General features: G+C 41.9%; 1 long non-coding RNA gene across 3 annotated transcripts in view; it reads left to right on the top strand.

Moving 5' to 3' along the window:
• Positions 1 to 21,219, top strand: part of LOC130356146 (uncharacterized) — a 72,012-nt gene extending 50,793 nt beyond the window's left edge. The window contains exons 1-4 of one of the 3 annotated variants that reach the window (XR_008888797.1): positions 5,862 to 5,979; positions 18,221 to 18,348; positions 20,477 to 20,609; positions 21,082 to 21,219. This is a non-coding gene — a long non-coding RNA (uncharacterized LOC130356146). Of the gene's footprint in view, positions 1 to 5,861; positions 5,980 to 16,812; positions 16,899 to 18,220; positions 18,349 to 20,476; positions 20,610 to 21,081 lie in introns of those variants that run through there. The other 2 variants (XR_008888795.1, XR_008888796.1) reach the window with 2 other exon arrangements.
• The last annotated feature ends 1,794 nt before the right edge of the window (positions 21,220 to 23,013 follow it).

The raw sequence follows: 23,013 nt of genomic DNA, 5'->3' as shown, positions 1-23,013 counted from the left end.
GACCAATCGGATTTGCCCCTCCCCCTGCCCATATAAGGGAGCGGCGGCCATGTTTCTCTCTCTTACCTTGTGGGCTGTCATGAGAGAAGGATCTGCGCAGCAACTAACGCAGTGAGTTAGGCCCGAGCCTTGCGACAACGGCTGAAAAATTCTAAATATAGAGTGTATCAATTTCCAGACACTCTGCAGCATCACCAGACCTAATAATACCCCTAAATCCGGACAGATCTGCAAATATCTACCCTAAATTTAGAGACTGTTTAAATATCAAGGTCCGCAACAACTGTCAGTCACTAAGCAAGCTAAAGACTGTTTATATGAGACCGTTACTGTGCCTTGGATACTGCAAGCACTTAAGTAAAGTTGTTCAAGTTCAAGTTAAATCTTCTTGTGGACCTTCAGTCATTTCATGCACCTATCATTACTGGGAAGGGCGACGATAGGCCGGAACATTGATTCAGCATACCAGCCCTCAGCCTGGCGTCACGAACTATAGGTTAACAGTAATCCCTCATATACTGATACCATACCACCACTACCATACACCCCCCAAGGGTTACCACATACATATGTTTTTTCATGTTACTGTACCCTTAAATGAGAGCAGTGAACCCCATGTGACCCTGCCTGCCAATGGGTACCCCTAAAGTCTCGCCTATATAGTGTAGAGCAGTGGAGGAGTCAGTAAGTTCACCCTAGTGTGACTCCTGAGCAACAGCTTAGCTCAGGTGTGCTGTGTGTCGTTTGCTCTGAGAAGAGGCCTAGCTCAAATCTAATCTCTCAACTGGTCATCCTGCAAGGATTACTCACAAGGAGGAAGTTCATGCCCCTGCGGAAAAGTCTTCATTACCTTGACAGGACCCTACAGACCAGGATTAATTCTTCCATCTCACAAGTCAGTATTAATCTGTTTGGTGTAAGTATCATAAGTCCCAGCAAGGCAACAGGGCTCCCAAGGGGTTACGCTGTACTCTCTCACCTAAAGCTAGCTGTAAGTGTATTACCATCTGCACCCAGCTCAGTAAAGACAGTACCCTGACGCAGTTGTGTTCATTTACTCCACGTGTCTGGCCCAGGAGAAACCGTCCCCAACCTCGGACTGTGTATAGGATAACAGTGCCCTGGCGTCACAAAGTGATCAGGTATTTCTACTAACACCCCATTACTACCCCATTGTCCTGATCCTGAGTTCTATCCTATATATAATATAGGCTGTAACTCAGGAGTAACATCTGGTATACTTATGAGATTCAATCACTATTCTGTTGGTGGGGTCACTATGTAGATACATTACTTAAAATTGAGCTGATCTCTTTCCAGGCTTCCTCTCAGACTCTCTTCTCTCCCTGCTGCTCCACTCTGGTGGCATTCCAGTTCCTTCAGCCACAATCTCTTCTATCCTTCTGACCTCCGCGCCACATGGACTGGTCATATTATTGTGACATCACAGGTTCTTCACCTCCAGCATGCAGCAGATACAGAGTAGGTCCTGGTCAGGCAATCTCTAAGGAGCAGAGATCTCCACACACAACACAGCAGCAGTGACTGCCTGACCAGGACCTGCACTGTATCTGCTACATGACCAGTATTAAAGATTGTTTACTTGTACACCCAGGGGAGCTGCTGCGTACCCCTGGGAAGTACACATTCCTAAAGGTTTGGAACTCCTGCTTTATACTACAGCGGTACCCCATAGGTGGCCATAAATGGCTGGGAACACGACGGAGCGAAGAAGGGAAGAATTTTCATTTGACATTTGGAGCTGCTCTCTCCTGTTTAGAGTGAAACAACTTGGTCTCCAGACTAATCCTGTAAACTGATGTATGAACAAATCAACGTCCATTTAACTTTTTTTTTTTTACATTTTTCTTAATTATTTGTACACTTTTTGTCCCATTATGGTTCTTTACCTGCAATCATTATTTGTATAACACCTTGCAGCCCATTACTGTATTACAGTATATTTTTAAGAAATAAAAATAGCTACTGTAAATGTCAGCTAAACAGGAAATCCTAACATAGATAAGATTTCACCAGCACAGATACTGCAGTATCCATTTATACAGGTTTAAAAGGGAACATTTTTTGTACACAGATTCTGATGTACACAGACTCTGGAATCTATATGAAACAATATGAAGTCTGCATCCTGTTGTTTTCAATGGAAATTCACACTATGACTGGGCTCACACAGTGTAAAAGAAAAACAACAAAAACAAAATAAGGATAAAAGCCAAAGTAATTTTGTAATCTAATAATGTGTTTTAATTATGTCCATAAAAAAGCAACCATTAGTGCACATAGTATACATTATTTTTTTAAATATGTGGGGGGGGGGGGGGGGGGCATATTACTATGTGGAGGCGCTATCACTGTGTGAGAAACCAAGGGCGGCATTATACCTTTTGGTGTACTATGGATGGTGAAGTTTGCCTAAAGATGGTAAATTGGTGTGAGAACTGAGCAGGTATAACCAGATATTTGTCTGCCAGATTATGCAAAGATGAACTGATTAAAAAAAAAAGGAAAGATAGCAACTCCAGTTTGGGAATATGTCACATGTCAGGAATTGGATTATAGAAGGCCTGTCTCCTCTCCTGCTTTGCTTGTTAGGGTATGTTTACACTGAGGAATTGGGGCAGAAATCACGCTGAAGATTTCCACCCCAAAATACACTCAGAATTAGCTCAGAATTAGCAGCGATTTTGCACGGAATTTGCGAGGAAATCGCGTGGAAATGTAGGTTTCATGCGTAGGAGGAGAAGAGGAGGAGTATCAAGAGTGGGAGGAATAGTGGGAGGAGTTCCAGCGGCCATTTACTCTGAATACAGTCACAGAATCAGAAATGAGAATCTCAAAATGGCTGCTGAATAAAAAGTGGGTGGAGAGTGTGCGTAAGATATGTATTTTTTTTTTATTCATAAATACTCCTCTTTTTTTTTCATGCGGAAATTCTGTGCGAATTCCGCACGAATTCCGCGTGGAAATGCTTCTGACTAAAAATTTTTTTTTATATTGATCTCTATGGGAGAATGACGCTGATTCCGCCTGAAAGAAAGAACATGTTCTTTCTTCAAGCGGAACAGGAAATTCCTCAGTGTGAACTAAGGGGCAGAAATTCTGTACAGCTCTATGGGGATTTTCACTGTTGAATGAATTGGAGAGGAAAAAGCGAGAATAATTACTTGTGGAAATTCCTATCCAATTCCTCTCCAATTCCTCAGTGTGAACATACCCTTATAGTAAATCCTTCTATTGCACATGTTATAACAATTCTGAAACCTATGAACTCAGAACTGTAAAGTGATGTTCCTCTGTTATTCCTCCTGGATGTGTATTAAACCGGACTACATGAAGACGCAACTAAATGATATTAACTATGGAGTCACAGCTGCAGTATACAGCTATACACAGAGTTGTATGCCATTTTGTGGACTGCTGTTGCACTGTTGTTAAAGGGGTACACTGGTGGAAAACTTTTTTTTTTTTTTTTTTTTTTTTAATCAACTGGTGCCAAAAAGTTAAACAGATTTGTAAATTACTTCTATTAAAAAATCTTAATCCTTCCAGTACTTATTAGCTGCTGAATACTGCAGAGGAAATTTTTTTCTTTTTGGAACACAGATCTCTCTGCTGACATCACGAGCACAGTGCTCTCTGCTGACACCTCTGTCCATTTTAAGAACTGTCCAGAGTAGGAGAAAATCCCCATAGAAAACATATGCTGTTCTGGACAGTTCCTAAAATGGACAGAGGAGTCAGCAGAGAGCATTGTGGTCATGATGTCAGCAGAGAGCACTGTGTTCCAAAAAGAAAAAGAATTTCCTCTGTAGTATTCAGCAGCTAATAAGTACTGGAAGGAGTAAGATTTTTTAATAGAAGTAATTTACACTTCGGTTTAACTTTCTGGTACTAGTTGATTTAAAAACAAAAAAAAAGTTTTCCTCCGGAGTACCCCTTTAAATTCTTTTAGTTCCATCACAAAAAGTATGTGTTATCATGGGGTGTTACCATTCTCTTCATAAGCCCTTGACAAGGAAAATGGTAACACCAATGGTTTTCAGTTCATTTTTACATTTCCAGGAGGAATAACTGAGCAAAGCAAAAAGTTATAAAGAAAGTATATATCAAAATTATATATAAAATTATATATAAAACTCTATATCAAAATTATTATTTTATATGGGATAGAAATATTTACTGAAACTGACAGGTCAGTAGAGATAAGAGTGTGGTGAAGGACATGACCAAATAAAGCACAATTTGCCACAAGATGCAGCCTGCACTGCTATTTTTCCACTATATTTGGAGATAGTGGAAACAATATTGTATGTATTACAGTGGTTTTTTTTGTGCTTTTTTGTGCCACAGATTAAATGCTTTCAAAACAGTAGGGTTTGTGAATTGTTCAAGGTATGCAGTGGTCATAAACCTTCAATGACACATTTGCACAATGACACAAAAAAGATAGAAAGCAATATTGAAAATACAATTGTAGACATAAAAACATATATTAATATGTAGATTAAGTACATCGCTGGAGTCATGCAGAGGGTACAGACAATTTCATTGGTATCTCAAAGTGAAAAGATACATAAAGTAGGATGGAATACATAGAGTCTGTATAGAATACTTAAAGGGGTACTCCGGTGGTTAATTTTTTTTTTTTACTATATGGCCTCTTCTTTGTAAGTTTTTTTTTTTTTTGCAATATACATGTGTTATATGTTTTGGCAGCATGTGTGTTTTTCTTACCTGTTTGTTGGGCAGTAAGTTCTGTAGTTCAGAGGGTTTTCTTTTACTGTTGTCCACAGTTCTGAGTCTGTTGTGGACAAGATTTCATAGCTTTTTTTTTTCTCTCTGTCTGCATGAGAAAAATAAGCCACGCCCCCTCATCTCATCCAGCTGAGTACACAGCTCCTCACCTCCCCTCCCCCTGCTCTGTATTCTAAGGACACAGGTCTGCACAGGAGAAGGACCTCACATGGCTGGGGATGTATGGACTGCAGGGGAATAAATCTCATACTGGGAATGATCTCTATGGGGGAGATTTATCAAAACCTGTGCAGAGGAAAACTCTGCATAGGTTTTGATAAATCTCCCCCTATATGTGGAGGGGGAGGGGGGACTCCTGAATAACACATGCTGGGAGCTGTAGTCCCTGTTGTGTGTGTGTATGCTAGTGTTTACAGACCAGTGTGCCTCCAGCTGTTGCAAAACTACAACTCCCAGCAAGCCCTGACATACTTTGGGCATACTGGGAGTTGTAGATTTGCAACAGCTGGAGGTACATTGGTTGGGTAACACTGTTCTAGCCTATTCAGCATACACATCATGTTACACCAGTGTTTCCCAACCAGTGTGCCTCCAGCTGTTGCAAAACGACAACTCCTAGCATGCCCAAAGGCTGTCAGGGCATGCTGGGAGTTGTAGTTTTGCAACACCTGGAGGCCCCCTGGTTGGGAAACACTGGTGTATGCCCTCCAGAGGTGTGGTGAACTACAACCCCCAGGAGACCACAGAGGCAGCATGCTGAAGACTCCTGATTGACACATGCTGGGAGTTGTAGTCCCTTTTGTGTGTGTATGCCAGTGTATCCCAACCAGGGCTGATTATAGTAGTGTGCTGTGTATAAGGGGGCTGACCCGGGAAAATAGTAGGATGGGTAAAGGGCTGAACAAACAAACAAAACAAAAAAGGAGCCGCCCCAAACCAGCAAGGCATGTGGCATGCTGGGATTTGTAGTTTTCAGCACAGCAAGAAACAGGAAATAGAAGCAAAGAAAAGAAAGTGGGGGATAAAAAGAAAACAAAGAACGGAAATAGAATAGGCTAAACAACAAGAATAGAAATGAAACAAAACAAATAGGGTAAGTCAAAAATGGAAAAACACATTGACCACCGGAGTACCCCTTTAAGGACAACATATGTGTGAATGATCTAAACCCCCTAGTGTATGAACAACCTGCACCATAACAAGGTAAATACAAGAAAATCAAATCACAATGCAACATCAATACTGCCATGCACTTACCCGAACGTACGTTTCACTATGGCGCTTCGTCAGGGAGCGTGACAACATAGCGAAACATACATTGGGGTAAGTGCATGCCGGTATTGACTCTGCATTTTCAAAATGATTTGTATTGCTTTCTATCTTTTTTGTGTTGTGCACCTTTGCCATTGGAGGCTTATGTATAATTTTGGTGCACCTTGGAGATGGTGATCCCTATTTGTAGATGACAGTATGCAGTGGTCAGTAAAACTGGTAAACCAGTGGCAGGGTGATGTAAGTGTGAAGCTCACAGATAGGTGCTGGGAGCCAATTCAGTCCAATCCAGCAGAAGTGCTGTAAAAATGAATGCTGGCTATGATGGAAAGAGTCAGAATACACAATGGATTGCAGCTTGCTGTCTGGCCACAGTGAGAGTGCCCATGCGCACCACTACATTCTCTGTGTTGTTTCTCATGCATTTTACCATAGCACAGCTGGTTAAATACTGTAATTGAGTTTATTGGGAAACAGCCACTGTCATCTTTTGATGCAGTTCTTTAGCCAAAACCAATATATTGAAGAAGAAAGAAAATTATCTATTTGTTTCTTTTATACTTCCCATTGCTTTGGAATCCTCTAATGGCGTTGGCTCAAAAGAATGCATAAAAACTGCAGTGGGGACGTTCCAAAAAATTACTGTCTGTGAGAAAACACCTTCAGTGCAGTGTAGTGGATGTTCAAACCTCTTTTCTTTTACTTTAAAGCAACTACATAAATGACAAACATGAAATGTAGCAATGTTTGTTTGGTAGCTGAACATTTTGGCTTCATGAAACATACCTCAAACAAATGTTATTTAAATAAAATAATACAAACAGCATACATTTTTCTTTAACAGAAAAACGACGCCGTCAATCAATGTTGAGAAGATAAAATATGGAATCACCTGTAATTTGCATTTCTCAACAAAAGTCCCCACATTTCTTACAATACAAACTAGCCTGTAGCTAAGATAGGCCAACAAGAAAGTTGACAATTGAAACAATAGCAAGCATTCATAAGCACAATGGAAATCCAAATGGAGTGTGACAAAAGATGATTGTTGTTCCCAGTGAAAACAAAAATAATACCTACACAGAAGTGATCATGGACTGTGGCTGATTGGATGAAAGAGATATTCATTGATGAATTACCAATTTTCATTGGGAATAGAGATGATGCTTGGATTTTGATCTGGTGTCGTTCTTATGAAACATATAAAGATGACTTCTGAAGAAAACATATTTTCTTTAGAAAAGGCATATCATGGTGAGCCATCAGGATCTCAATCTGATTTAAAAAATTTTTAAAGGTCAATAATATTATACTATCCTGCAAAGCTTATCTATTAACAACTTTTTTTTTCAAATTTAAAGTTTTATTCATTTTCATATAGAAATAACCCGTGCAATATATAAGTACAAACTACAAGTAACCCCAACATCCAGAGTAATGGTGATTGAGGAGTCGCTCAAACGAGAGAAGCATAGACACTAACAGAGGGCCAAAGAAATGTACGGCCGACCAACACATGAGTCCCCTAGAGTAGGAACATTAACATAGAGCCCTAAGACAGCTCATCGAGAAAGCAAGAAGGGACCCTAATTATAAAGCACAAACCTAAGAAACAAAGCAAAAACACAGGACAAGGAAACACAAAGGGTCAACAAGGGAACAGGAAAAAGGGATGCAGTCAGGAAAAGAGAAGGATAAAAAACAAAAGAAAAGGGGGAGAAGGGGGCAACAGGGGATCAGGAGGCCGTAGGATTGCCAAAGTCCAGCAGGGCCTGATACTCAGGTGTGGACTGGAAAGCCAACCAATCAAACCACCTCTTAGTGCAGCCGTCATTTTCCGCAGGGGTCAAAGCAACTGACTCCTCCATACGTTGGAAGTAGTTAACTTCCGCAAGCCATTCTCCAGTAGTAGGGCCTGTCAACCTCCATTTACTAGGTATAAGTGACTTAGCCACCTGCAGAAAATAACGCAACAGGGATTTCCAATAGGAGGTGGAGTAGATACCTCTGGAGATTCTGGGACAGTAATACAGTGGAATCACCCTTAGTGGACACCTCCCAATAGGGGACACCTCCTAATAGTGGACAGTTTTCGATTCCCCGGCAGAGTCCCATAAGGCTTAATGTATTTGCCCCCTCCGAATAAGGGACATTCCCAATAGAGGACAAGGACACACCCAAAAGGAGACAATAGGGGACAAGACACTCCCATTAGGGGACAAAACAATCCCAATAGGGAACAAAAGGGGACAAAACACTCCCATTAGGGGACGAAACACTCCCAATAGGGGACAACCAAGCTTATGTGCCAGCCCTACCTTGTATACAGGGCCACCATCATGGGGTACAGCCAATACCCCAGTAAGGGGCCCAGGCCCCGCTGCCCCCGTCAGTAGCCCCAGCACAGAAGCAGAAGACCGATGTTTAAACAGTGGTCTCCTGCACTGCACGCCCGCCGGCCACATCATTCACACCCCTGCTTCCCTGATCCCTCCCCCCCTGTGCCACTTTATTCCTCCTGAGCCAAATCATCCCCCTTTATTACCCCCTGTGCCACATCATTTCCTCTTCATCCCCCCCCCCCCGTTTAATTTCACTCTATGTAAATTCCTCTTTACCACCCCTTGTGCTATTTCATACCCCCTTTTTTCCCATATACCACTTCAGAAAGAGAGGGGGGGGTGATGAATTGACATAGAAGGTAATAATGGGGGAATTGAATGGCACAGGGGAGATCAAGGGGAAATTATGTGGCACAGGGGGTGATGGGAGTATAATTTGGCACAATGCAAGGGGGCGGGGAATAATATGGCACAGGGGAGATAAAATGGTACAGGGGAGTGATAAGAGGAAATTAAATGACACTGGGAGATTCTACTGTAATATTGCTTTTAATCATGTTTTATAGGTAATTATACTCTGTAGTGAGTACAGGACAGTATTCAGTCATTTAGGAAGATTTTTTAGCCTTTTTTTCCCCAATAAGGGACATCTCTCCATAGCCGACCCTTTTTCATTCCCTGTGACTGTCCGCTATTGGGAGATTTTACTGTACCAGTGACCTTGCAATCTGTGTGATGTACCATGTACCAGAAGGGGTGCAATGAGGGGCAATCCCATTAAATGTGTGACATAATGCTCCTGGAGAGGCCACATTGCCAGCAGATGTCAGGAATCGATGGGAACCAGTGATGGAGTTGCTCTGGCATGTAGTACCAACAGGAAAGGATCTTATAATTAGTGTCTTGCATTCTATTACCTTTGACAGCCTTATGAGAGAGATGGAAACACTTATGCCACTGCGCCGGGGTTCATCCTCCCATGTGGTACAATACTGGGGCAGGGAAGAGGTATAACGTGAAAACAGCAGTTTATAAAGGAGGCCAAAGGTGTGAGGCGGCAGTGGCGGTGTAAGACAGAGATGTTCAAAAGAGGTCAGATTCCGAATGAATCAATCGAATCAACCATTTGACAGATGCAGAAAAGTGCTGTAGTTGCATGTATTCAAAGGGCCGACGAGTGTGGGAAGTTGTTTCAGGGCACATAGACGAGATAGGAAGAAGACCAGTGGAAGAAAGCACATATTGGAGTTAAACAGAGCAGATTCAGTTTGCCCCCCCTCCCCCAGAAAGCAATGAGATGCGGCGCTCAGAGGGAAGTCAGGATGATCAGTGATGGACGGCAGGGGGCTTGAAGGGTCCACTATGGACCCTCCCACTGAGGAGCACTGAAGCGCAGAGAACATCTGTCGCAAAGTAAACAAAAGTAGGGACAAGGAGGGTGGGGGTCGGGGCCAGGACCAAGTAAGCCCAGCCAAGGAAAGCGATGCAACCCAGAGTTTGGAGGCAGAATTATGCAATAAATCTAGCAAGTGGGCATGCATAGCTGCCATATAGTACAGACAAAAGTCAGGCAGACCCACACCCCCAGCCTCTTTAGAGCAAAAAAGAGTTTTGTGAAAAATGCTGGGACGAGCTAAATGGACACTGCAAGGCACACCAGGATGAAGGGAGAGGGATACATTCATCGCCTCAGACTTAGCAACATTAATCTGAAAGTTATACCAAGCACCGAACCCAGACAGCTTCGACATCTATGAGCGAAGAGATACATGAGAATTAGTGACATACACTGAAAGATCATCAGCAAACGCTGAGCAGTTGTATTCATGGTCACCAATAGTGATGCCAGAGATGTCCGGGCACCTGCGAATGGCCATCAGGAGATGTTCCATAATCGATACATATAATAGGGGGGGGGGGAGGGGATATGGGGAAAGCCCTTTTGGGTGCTGTTATGTATACTGAAGGGTTTAGATAGAGAACCATGAATTTTAAGGCGTGCATAGGGGACCTGATAATGCAACATCATTTTAGAAGTAAGAACGGGGCCAAGACCAATAGCAGACAGCATCTGCTGCAGAGAGGACCAAGAGATGTTGTCAAATGCCTTTTCAGCATCTAGAAAGAGAATCATAAGGGGGACCTTCCAAGAACGAACATAGTGGATGATGGTCTTAGTGGACCAGGGTTTTAAGGGTGTTGTCGCGATCCCGCCTGGTCCTGGTGAATAAGGTCTATAAGAAGAAGACCTAGTCGGAGTACAATCAATTTGGAAAACATCTTAAAGAGGTATTCCAGGAAAAAAACTTTTTTTTATATACCAACTGGCTCCAGAAATGTAAACAGATTTGTAAATTACTTCTATTGAAAAATCTTCATCCTTTCAGTACTCATGAGCTTCTGAAGTTAAGGTTGTTCTTTTCTGTCTAAATCCTCTCTGATGACACCTGTCTCGGGAAACGCCCAGTTTAGAAGCAAATCCCCATAGCAAACCTCTTCTAAACTGGGTGTTTCTTGAGACAGGTGTCATCAGAGAGGATTTAGACAGAAAAGAACAACCTTAACTTCAGAAGCTCATAAGTACTGAAAGGATTAAGATTTTTTTAATAGAAGTAATTTACAAATCTGTTTAACTTTTTGGAGCCAGTTGATATATATAAAAAAGTTTTTTCCTGGAATACCCCTTTAAGATCTACATTTAATAAGGAAATAGGTCTATAACTAGCACAGACCTGCGGGTCTTGTTTCGGTTTAGGGAGGACCACAACATGTGCGAGAGTAGTTTGGGAGGGAAAGGGAGCATCATAAGAGACTGCATTAAAAGAAACAAGTAGCATGGGGGAGAGGAGCTCACCAAACGCCATCTGGGCTTGAACTTTTGACCACTGGAAGGAAAGTGATAACCCCTTTAAGTTGAGCCAATGAAAACAGAGCCTCCAGGGCTCCCACGGTTTCCATGGGTATGCGAGGAAGAGCAGAAAGGCGAAGAGTCAGACCGAGAGCTTGCAGGAGCAATAGAGGGTAATTTGTACTTATTGGCATAGTAAGACTGGAACAGTTCAGCTATGTCTGTGGTGGTATGCGTTGTGGAACCATTTGGAGTCTTGATACAGGGAAATTGAGACCTAGCTAGATGTTCCTTCAGCCCCCTAGCCAATATACGCCCACTCTTGTCACCAAATTCATAGAATCTACTGTGGCACAATTGAAGAATATGCTTAGAGGAGGTGTCAAACAGGCGCCTGGCCTCCTGTAACGCCAATAGAAGCTCCCCCCAAACAGGAGCTAGGAGTGTGCGTAGGCTAGTTCTAACTCAGCAACTCACTTCAAAGCATGTTGCAAAGCATATGCTTTCTCCTTTTGAGACGAGTACCATGCTTGATGAAAATACCTCGCAATACACACTTAGCAGTCTCTCATTTCATCATAGGGGATCCAAAATAAAATTAGATATCACCTCTTCCACCTCTGCAGTACACATGGTGTCAAGCAAGAAGGATTCATTTAAATGCCAGGTCCACTCCCCCTTGGTGAGAAAGGACAGATGCAGAGTACAATCTACCGGAGCATGGTCTGATCACAGAATACTACCAAAAGACCAAGAGACTAGCCAGGGAATTATGTTATGCTGCAGCAAGACAAAGTCAATTCTACTGTAGAAGCCATGAGGGGCAGAATAGAAGCTGTAATCCCTGTTGGATGAATGAAGAATCTGCAAGGTATCACAAAGCTGAAGAAGGGAAAACGCTCTCTTAAGATGCTGAATAAAAGATGGAGGAGTGGCCAGTGGAGTTTTCTAGAGTGGGATCTAGAGTGAGATTAAGTTGGCCACACAGCAGGGCAGTACCCCAGAGCAATGGGAGAGCCACCTCCACAAAATTCAAGAGAAACGGAACCTGATTTAAATGAGGAGAATAGACATTCAGGATTGTGAACTCATGACCTCCTATGGACAGGGTGAAGATAATGTAACGTGTGCCTGGAGCAGTCGTGCAGTTCAGGACCTGATGAGGGAGGGACTTGTGTATAGCAATCGCCACCCCACAGGACCTGGAGTGAGGACTGTTAGCGCAGAACCATGGGGTGTAGTGTCGATGCTTCAGAGAAAAGACAACACAAAACACAAACGCAAGAAAGACAACAACTAAAGAGAAAAATACACAAGCAGTAGTCAATAGAAGGGAACTACTGCTGCTTAATCTAAAGGGCAACACCAGAGATTCATAAAAAGGGACCAACCTGAGGACCAAGAAGCCCACAGGGACCCAATACCTATTGGGGGGTTAGATAAAGTCAGGTGGTGAATATACCAGCGCTCCAAGCACTGCCTAGAAGATAAGAACAGATGAAACAAGGCAAATGGTGCAAAGAAAAATCAAGATGATAACATAATGGTCGGCAAGCAATAACCGGGAAAAAAGAGCTTGGAGAGGCGCTGCTGGTTCCTTGTAGGATCTGATAAACCAAAGCCAGAGATGCAGGTGTACAAAACACTGGAAGGTTTCTTATGAAAAAAAAAATAAATAAATTAAACGGAGATTACTCGTTTTGGGGGAGCCACCCCCTTCTTCAGATCTGATCTGAAGAAGGGGGTACTCCCCCAAAATGCATAATCTCCATTTTATTTGTTTTATTTGTTCATTTGTTTATTTTGCTCTGAATATACTCCATTGACTACAACCCTCTGTTGTCTGTCACTCAGCCACTGCCTAAGCCACTCAACAATATGGGAGTCCAAGCTCAATGATTGCAGTTTGTTGATAAGTCTTCTATGTGGCACAGTGTCAAAAGCCTTACTAAAATCTAGATATGCAATGTCTACTGCCCCTCCCCCATCTAGTATTTTAGTCACCCAGTCAAAAAAATCAATGAGATTTGTTTGACATGATCTCCCTAAAGTAAACCCATGTTGTTTTTCATCTTGCAATCCATGAGATTTTAGATTGTCCACAATCCTATACTTTAGTAGGGTTTCCATTAATTTGCCCACTATTGATGTCAGACTAACTTGCCTATAGTTGCTTGATTCCTCCCTACTACCTTTATTATGAATGTGCACGACATTTGCTAATTTCCAATCTTCCGGGACGACTCCTGTTACCAGTGATTGGTTAAATAAATCTGTTAAAAGTTTTGCTAGCTCACCACTAAGCCCTTTTAACAATTTTGGGTTTATCCCATCAGGCCCCTGTGACTTATTTGTCTTCACTTTAGACAGCAAATGTAGAACCTCTTCCTCTGTAAAGACCCATGCATCAAACAATTAATTATTCTTCCTCCCTAACAGAGGTCCTTTTCCTTCTTTTTCTTATGTAAAAACTGAACAGAAGTATTCATTAAGGCAGTCGCCTAGCCCTTTATTCTCTTTTACATACCTTCCTTTGTTTTTAGTTTTGTTATTCCTTGTTTTCATTTCATTTTTTCATTTATATATCTGAAGAATGTCTTATCCCCTTTTTTCACAGACTGAGTTAGTTTTTCTTCTGCCTGCACTTTAGAAGTTCTTATAACTTGCTTGGCCTCTTTCTTCCTAGTCTTGTAGATTTCCTTATCTTCACTGCTCTGAGTTGTTTCATAATAACTAAATGCTAGCATTTTGTTTTTTATGATTTTGGCCACTTCTGCTGAGTACCACAGTGGTCTCTTCCTTTTTCTGCTTTTACTGAAAAGTCTAATGCAATTTTCTGTTGCCTTCAATAATGCGTCATTTAAGTAGCCTCGTTTCTCCTGGACTTCATGTAATCCGTTCCAGTCTGATAGGAACTCATATATGACTAATCTCATTTTTGAAAAGTCTCTTTTTCTAAAATCTAAAACTTTAGTTTTTGTCTGGTGCGACTCCAGCCCATGTCTCTCTTCTCCAATAGGGACTAAAAATGGATGCACAGTTGTCTCCTGTAGGTTTCTCCTGAGATTTGTGACTCCACTGATGCTGCAATACCAGGGGTGGGGTGCAGGCAAGTTGTTGTAGCTATTTTTGCTATCCTAATGTCCAGGCCCTGTCTGAAGGTTCTATAATGCAGTAAGGCGCAATTTACTCCTCCTTAAGGGCTAGATGATAATGTTGTGACTCTCTCAGCCACTGGCATTTTCTGCTACAGGCAATACAGTTCCCTCTCCTGTACTTTGTTTAATACTGTACTGCTGCTGATGAAGCTACTTCTATCTTTAATTTTAAGAAGCATACAAAATTCACTAGTGCTGTGTGTTTTTAAACAAGCTAGTTAGTTCCCGCGGGTTACTGCATGTCGCCTTAACTTTGACATTAACTTAGCCTTAAAGAGAATGTATCACCCAGATTTTTCCTGTTAGAAAACTGATACTGAATTCTTTATTTATTTATTTTTTTTTAAGTTAGATTCTATTTTCGGATTGTAATTTTTTTTAAAATATATTTTTGTATATTATTATGGGGGCTGCCATCATGCCTGAGCTGTTTTTTTTAACAGCATTTAGTTATATGCTTTACTGCAGAACCCATGTGCATAGACAGTGTATACAAAATAGACAGGACCTTTCCCATTCAGGTGCTTTGCAGATGTTATTGAGTATCCTCTGTGAACTTTTTAGAGGTCATTCTACAGGGAGGAAGGTTGCTGATCTCTGTTGTGAATGATGGTGGATCCAATGTTATCTCTCTACTGGTCTTACCTTTTACTGTACTCCTGTCTGCGCTGTGAAGAAAGGCATTACTAGGAAGTATTCTTTACAAAACTGGAAGTCTCAGCTTAGTTTAAAGGGGTACTCCAGCCCTAAGACATCTTATCCCTAAAGGATAGGCGATAAGAAGCCTGACCGCGGGGGTCCCACCGCTGCGGACCCCCGCAATCTTGCGTTCGGCACCCACCTCTTTGAGCTGCATGCCACGCTGCCTGCTCACAAACTGCCAGGAGCTGACTACGGGGCCGAAGTATCGTAACATCACGACTCTGCTCCCGTGTGATGTCACCCCCCCCCCACTATGCAAGTCTATGGGAGGGGGTGTGATAAGGGATAAGATGTCTTAGGGCCGGAGTACCCCTTTAAGAACTAGTGGGGAGGGGGGTGGGAAGGGGGCGTGGATAGGGGATAAGATGTCTTAGGGACGGAATACCCCTTTAAGAACTAGTGGCCGGAATGGAACATTTTGTGATTAGTATAACCAAAAAATAAAATTAAAATGATAGTAAAAGAGAAAATTATTTAAAAAATTATCAAAAAATATGGTTTACATAAAAACCTGATTTATACAATTGGTCTTTTTCTGATGACACATTTCCCTTTCCCTGTATAACAGTGTTATACAGGACTTTAGGACTCTAAGGCAGTGTTATACACAAGTTTTAGGGTTATTGCTGCATTATTGCTGTCTGTCTCTGCATTAGTCACTACACTTACACATTCAGTAGACAGGGGCAGATTTATGAAAACAGTCTCAGTACAGCATATGGAGGCTGGTAGAAGTTTTAATGGGTCATTAGGTTTGGCCAATTTCCTAAATCAATTTGATCTGGAAAGTGTCATGGTGCCAGTCAGCGATGTAGTGAAATGTGGGATTTTAGGAAAATTATTCACTTCTCTAGTCTTATGTTGATGTGAGAAACGGTCCTGAAATACACCACTTAAGGGTTATTCACTGGTTAGCTCCCAGTGTGGGACATTTGTAAAAAGTAGAATACTTATTATACTTGAGCTGCAATGTCCTCTGCAGGATATGTTTACCCATGCAGATAGCAAGAATGCAATGAGGTACTTGTACAGCCTCTCTATGCTTCTGATGACTCTCCTTTAATGGAGGAATTCTTTCAAGATTGAAGGACATTCCTTTAGAAAGTTTCAAGCCAGTCAATTTCCTAAAATTCCTTCTGGTTGTACTATTATAAAATAAATGTGATTCAATGTTGGAATGCAGCCATCCAAATTGCAACATTTGAAGGACAGTTATATCTGGGTGTAACAATCCAAATATCTAAAAGGCTGGCTGCAGTATTTGTCTGTTTTGCAGCTCTGTTTCACCCACTGCTTGACTGGCAAAGCCTGAGGAGAGGGTTTAAGATCTTATCACCATTCAGATACATCTAGATGAGCTTAAGAAGGTGACCCCACAATCTATACAAGTATACTCCATCAATCCATCAATTAACCATACACTACAGCACCAGGGAACATGATTAATTTATTTCAAGGCAGAGACCAGTTTTCAAGAGTATAGACATGATAGTATACACATGAGGGAGCCAGCTTCATGCCCAAGATAGGACCAACAGACCAACAAGCATACATTCATTGTTCACCCATGGCCTTTTAAGTGTGAATTTTCTATTCTATCAAAATCATAGCAAAATCTTGCCACAAACAAATAGCTTTTCATGTGTCTCTGTTGCATCACCCAGAACCTGATTGCTGGACTCATTGCAACCCCACACCAAACCTTTCTCAGCACTGAACAGCTGCTAAGAAAAGCTTATGAGAAGTTGCAACGTCCCTAAAATGTACTTGGATCATAAGAACAAGGTAGAGTGCTTGAAGGTAAAAGTAAGTTGTCAAGATAACAAAATAGTAACAGAAAATTCTAGAAACACGATGAACACTTAAAGCTATCATGATCCACATGAAAATTCATCCCTACTTTAAAGGGACACTCCGGTGGAAAATATTCTTTTTAAATCAACTGGTGCCAGAAAGTTAAACATATTTGTAAATTACTTCTATTAAAAAATATTTAACCTTCCAGTACTTTTTAGCAGCTGTATGCTACTGAGGAAATTATTTTCTTTTTGAATTTATTTTTTGTCTTGTCCACGGTGCTCTCTGTTGACACCTGATGCACATATCAGGAGCTGTCCAGAGCAGGAGAAAACCTATGCTACTCTGGACAGTACCTGACACGGACAGAGGTGTCAGCAGAGAGCACTGTGGACAAGACAAAAAAGTAATTCAAAAATAAAAGAATTTCCTCTGTAGCATACAGCTGCTAAAAAGTACTGGAAGGGCAAAGATCTTTTAATAGAAGTAATTTACAAATCTGTTTAACTTTCTGGCATCAGTTCATTTAAAAAAATAAAAATAAAGTTTTCCACCGGAGTAACCCTTTAAGGTCAAGTTTTGTGCCTTTGTTGTATTAAAAGTGAGGATCAAAGCTTTGAGAATCAGTCTTCATATTCAAAGAAGAAACTCAAAGAACGAGGATATCCCCTTATGGTCAGGCCATAAAAAGGACAGACAATCACTGTTATAATATCAGAATAATAGGAAAGAAAAGAAAATAGGTTTGTCTTGACATCCATGTGCAGTCCCAGTGTCATTTACAGATCTCACAGGATCTTGCACCTACAGAAGTTGCAGCACTTAGACTGAGGCAGTAACATTAGAGACAACTTGGTAGATGGTAGAATCATAGCACTTAGTTACAGGAGGTGTTCTCGAAAAGGGCATTATAAATGTGCATATTGATTCTCTATCACACCTATTGGCCCCAATCTATTATTCTGTGAAAAACCAAAACTGTCTGGTTTATGCCCAAGGCTCAAAGACCAATCACAGCTTTACCAGAACTACTTAAGACATAAAAACTAAGCTGTGATTGCTTGCTATGGGCAAAACCAGACAGGTTTAGTTTCACACAGATTGAGAAATCTGGGCCATTGTATGGGGTTTTATAACATGTAATATGTGATCTTTTGCATGGGTTATTGTTATTAAAATGTCATCAGAGCCATGTCCTTAAGGTTTCCAGTGTATTGGGTTTAGTGTGGGTGAACAGGCTAACAGTTTTCCTTAAATTTTCATGTGTATATGAACAGTCAAATTGTGTATATGAAATTCTTAACATACTCACCTTGTTGTGTCAGTACATACTCAGTACTTAGGTCTGGATGATGTGAATAGAGCACCAAATGGCTGTTACCTTTTTACCCTGGAATTATTTTATGCCTTCTTGCCTTACACCCTACGATATAGAATTGTTATGCAGCTAAATGTAAGTAAAAGTCTTCTAAGTAAACTTACCACAATGAATCGAGCTGTAAAGAGGTGTGAAGACCCTCCTCAGTAGAGGGTTACCCTAACTGGACAGTGTATATCCCCTAGCAACATTAAAAGTGCTTATAGCCTTATTATACACTCCCATCTCCAAGACTTCACTCGTGCTGCACCGGTTCTCTGGAATGCTATACCTCAATCCCTCAGACTCAACAACAACATCCATAGTTTCAAACGTGGCCTGAAAACACATCTCTTCAGACAGGCCTATAACATTCATTAATTGGCCTCAACATATCCCCAACATATCCCCAACATATCCTCAACATATCCTCAACATATCCTCAACATATCCTCAACATATCCCCAACATATCCCCAACATATCCTCAATATATCCCCACACCTCTTGTTTGAATATTTATTGTGTAATATTATGTCTGATACTTGTCTTTGTTTGTACCCCATAATTGTAAGCGCTGCGGAATCTGTGGGCGCTATATAAATACAATTATTATTATTATTATTATTATAGACTTCCCTACAGTATTTCTGCAGCCAAAGCTACTTGAGGGAACTATCCAAACCTCATGCATCCAGATTAAAAGGAATCGGTTGCTGCAATTCATGATCCAAACTACTAACACAGTTAGATAGCTTTTAGGGCAAGGAAACACTTGAAACTTTTAATATACCTCTGTGCTTCTGTAAAGTAGAAAACAATGTTTTATTATCTGGTACAAAGAGCCAAAAGGGCATTCCCAAGTGTTGAAGACTGGAATGCTTCTTCACTCCCCCTCCCATCCCTGCCTTTACTTCATTGACACTCAGCTAGAAGCTGAGCCCTATTTCCAAATCTCGCACTTGTGCACAATTTGCATGCTTAGCACAGGAACATGATTTGTAAGTGTGGATCAACTTCCAGCCGACTGTCAATCTGGGATAGGAGGGGAGTGTGGAGGTGTTCCAGCCTTTAGAACTTATGGGTCTTGGGGGTGCCTCTTGGACTTTTTACACCAGAAGATAAAAGCATTTTTCCATGTTATAGAAGCACAGACAGATATATGAAAGTTGCCATATGTCTCCTTGTCCTAACAGTTTTCCAACAGTGTCAGCAGTTTGGACACAGAAATATTCCCTTTAAAGACTGTAAACTTCTCCCTATGCTGTGCTGTTCGGAATTTTTATTTTTTTTTAAATATACCGTATTTATCGGGGTATACCACGCACCGGCCTATAACACGCACCCTCATTTTACCAAGGATATTTGGGTAAAAAAAGTTTTTTACCCAAATATCCATGGTAAAATGAGGGTGCGTGTGTGCGCGTGTATACCCCGATATACCCCCAGGAAAGGCAGGGGGAGAGAGGCCGTCGCTGCCCGCTTCTCTCCCCCGGCCTTTCCTGGGGTCTAGAGCCCTGCTGCCGGCCCTTCTCTCCCCCTGGCTATCGGCGCCGCTGCCCGTTCTGTCCCCCTGACTATCGGTGCCGCATTGCCGGCGCCGATAGCCAGGGGGAGAGAAGCGGCGCCGTCAGCCAGGGGGAGAGAAGGGGCAGTGGCACCCATTGCCGGTGCCGCTGCCCCGTTGCCTCCCCCCATCCCCGGTGGCATAATTACCTGTTGCCGGGGTCGGGTCCGCGCTGCTGCAGGCCTCCGGCGTGCGTCCCCTGCGTCGTTGCTATGCGCTGCACGGCGCGGCGCATGACGTCAGTGCGCCGCGCCGTGCATAGCAACGGCAATGGGGCGCCGGTACCGTATAGTCAGGGGGACAGAACTGGCAGCGGCGCCAATAGCCAGGGGGAGAGAAGGGCCGGCAGCAGGGCTCTAGACCCCAGGAAAGGCAGGGGGAGAGAAGCGGGCAGCGACGGCCTCTCTCCCCCTGCCTTTCCTGGGGGGGGGGGGGGTATCGGCGTATAACACGCACATAGACTTTAGGCTAAATATTTTAGCCTAAAAAGTGCGTGTTATACACCGATTAATACGGTATATATATATATATATATATATATATATATATATATATATATATATATGTTTGTTCAGAGGATTTCAAGTTGTTCTTGTTTCTAACTTAACCAATGTATGTCTGAATCATGGAATCAAGTCCTTTGCACATACCATTGCAGGTATCACCATTATGTACGCTGTATTCAAGGACTTGAATATTGTGCAGACATTGCAGAAGTTGTCATTGGCAACAAAAAGACATAAAGGTTCAGCAAGATCTCAAAGCAACTGTGAATATAGACTTTGCTAAAGGTACTACTTTGTCCCACATTCTACACCTTTCCAACTTCAACTGCTGCACAACTTTTTAGCCCTTGTGATTACATATGCACTTCTACAACTACTTGAAACTGAATATTACTTTTGAGTTGTGTCATGTTATTCAAAATGTAGACCCCATTCTACCATGTTGTTTGATGTGAAACGTATTCGCAGGACAGACCTTTACCTGCCAAAGGTCCTTACAAGTCGCTACTGGGGGAATTAGGGCTTGGGAACTTGTATGTCCAGATTTTGAGGCCTCTAAGCCATTTAGAGGGTTTTTAATATGTTAAGTCCTGGAAAAAAACATTTAGGTAGAGTATGCTGTATGCTTCCCTTAGTCACCTGATTGACTCTTTGGTCATTTACTAATTGTTTCTATTAGTTCAGATAGAATATATTACAGTTACTGAGTTATATATGAAAGCTGACCATATGTTTTTGTATGTTTTCATTCATCCAGGTTGAGGTGGACTTCTAGAATCTTGATCTTGAAGACTTTGCTCTTGTCTCCTGGGTGATTGTATAAATTGCCTGAATTACCCACAGCATAATATATGCTGATAATTTTCCTTAATAAACTAAGAAATCCAGATGAACAGCCGAACAGCGCTCTAACACTGTCACAATTTCCCAATTTCTTTACCAATCAGTCTCATTTTGATGAAGAGAGTTCATTATAATTGTGGTCAGGGCTACAAAAGTAACGATGTACCTAGTCCTGCAAGAAAAACTTACCTTTCAACAAGTATAAATAACATAATATCACATAACATGATAGCTGTTAAAATGTGGCCAAAAACCACGACCAAGGATCTACCTTTAGAGGGCAAAAAATAACACCATGTAGATGAACCACAACAGCTTTATTTAATCATAACACCAAATATTTAAAGACATCATCCATTTCCATACGAGGATCAAGAATATACGTGGCATAGCAGCAAGACCTCCATCTACCCAGCTTCCTAAGTATGTGCGGAGGTACCTTATGGATGGAGGCTGCTGAAGCCACACCAATATGAAAAGAATGACCTGAATACCCACTAGGGTCCACACCTAGGTTCCCTATCAGAGTCCCTACATGAGTGGTAAACTGAGAGGCCAAAGAAAGCCATAAAATGCCAGGTAAATTGCTGCTTTCAACATCAAGCTAGGTAAGAAACCAAAAGGGCGAGCATCCAGCTGTGCAGACATGGCTCTGAACATATCTGCTGTAATGGTGATGGCCGGGAGGTTTAGTCACGTTAGTCAACTGGACCCCTTTGAGTGCTGCTTTAACTGCATATATGGTTAGAATGGAGGGTTTATCAGGAAATTACAAGGCAATGTAATGTTGGATGCCAGCTAGATGCAACTTAATGGTCAAGTGGGAAAGATTGAGTACTGAGTGGCAAAAATGTATGAATGACAGGATGAGGTGTGTATCAAAAGAAAAGGGGAAATTGTACTGAACAAGATATCATTTATAGGTATTGAAGGCAGTTTCGTAAGCTCTTTTAGTACTGGGGGCAAGTGAAACCTTAATTAACATGGCAGCTAAGTTTGAAAAATAAGCTAATCCATCATTAGAGTCTGGCATGATGGTACCGGGGAGCCCACGGGGTCTGCTTCCAGCATTACCTGAAAGAAAACATCTAGGTTAGATCTCGACAGTGCATCCGCGGCAATATTCTTCACACCAGCAACATGGTGACAGACAAAATTAAAATTGTACTAAAGTGAGAGCCAAACAAGCCTCCTGACAAACTTTATAACTTGTTGGGACTTGGACCTTCCTTTGTTAACAATTTCCACAGTCGCTGCATTGTCGCACAGAAACAAAACAGCACAATTAGACTAGCTGTGCCCCCAGACCTCTGCTGCCGCTACAATAGGGTAGATGTCAAATAAAGCCAAAGTCATGCTAAAACCAAGAATTTCTCATACTTCAGGTGGCCACTGGCTGGCCAACCAATGCTTCCCAAATATAGCATCGAAATTAACTGAAGCCGAAGCGTCTGTATTGACTCTAGGTGAATTTGCAGACACAGCTGGCATGAACATTGAAATGCCATTCTATATGTGATGTATTTGTCCCACATAATTAAATCGTCCATTGCTTGTGTATCTAAATGTATATGACTGTCTTGATCTGGAGCGTGTGAGAATAGAGCTAGCAACCATGAAATGAAAGACCTGCCCTGCGGAATTATGAGCATAGCGAAAGCTAGCATACCTAACAAGCTCTGGAGTTCTACCTTGGTAGTGGACTGAGTGATAGGGAATTGATGAATGGTGTCTCTGATTCTGTGTAACTTCTCTACCGGCAAGCTAGCCTGCATGTCAACTGAGTCAAGGACCACACCCAGAAAAGTCAGACACGCGCCAGGACCTTCCGTCTTTTTTTGGCGAC

This window comes from Hyla sarda, chromosome 2, assembly GCF_029499605.1.
Source record: "Hyla sarda isolate aHylSar1 chromosome 2, aHylSar1.hap1, whole genome shotgun sequence".
NCBI lineage: Eukaryota > Metazoa > Chordata > Amphibia > Anura > Hylidae > Hyla > Hyla sarda.
This window is presented reverse-complemented; position numbering and strand designations above follow the sequence as displayed.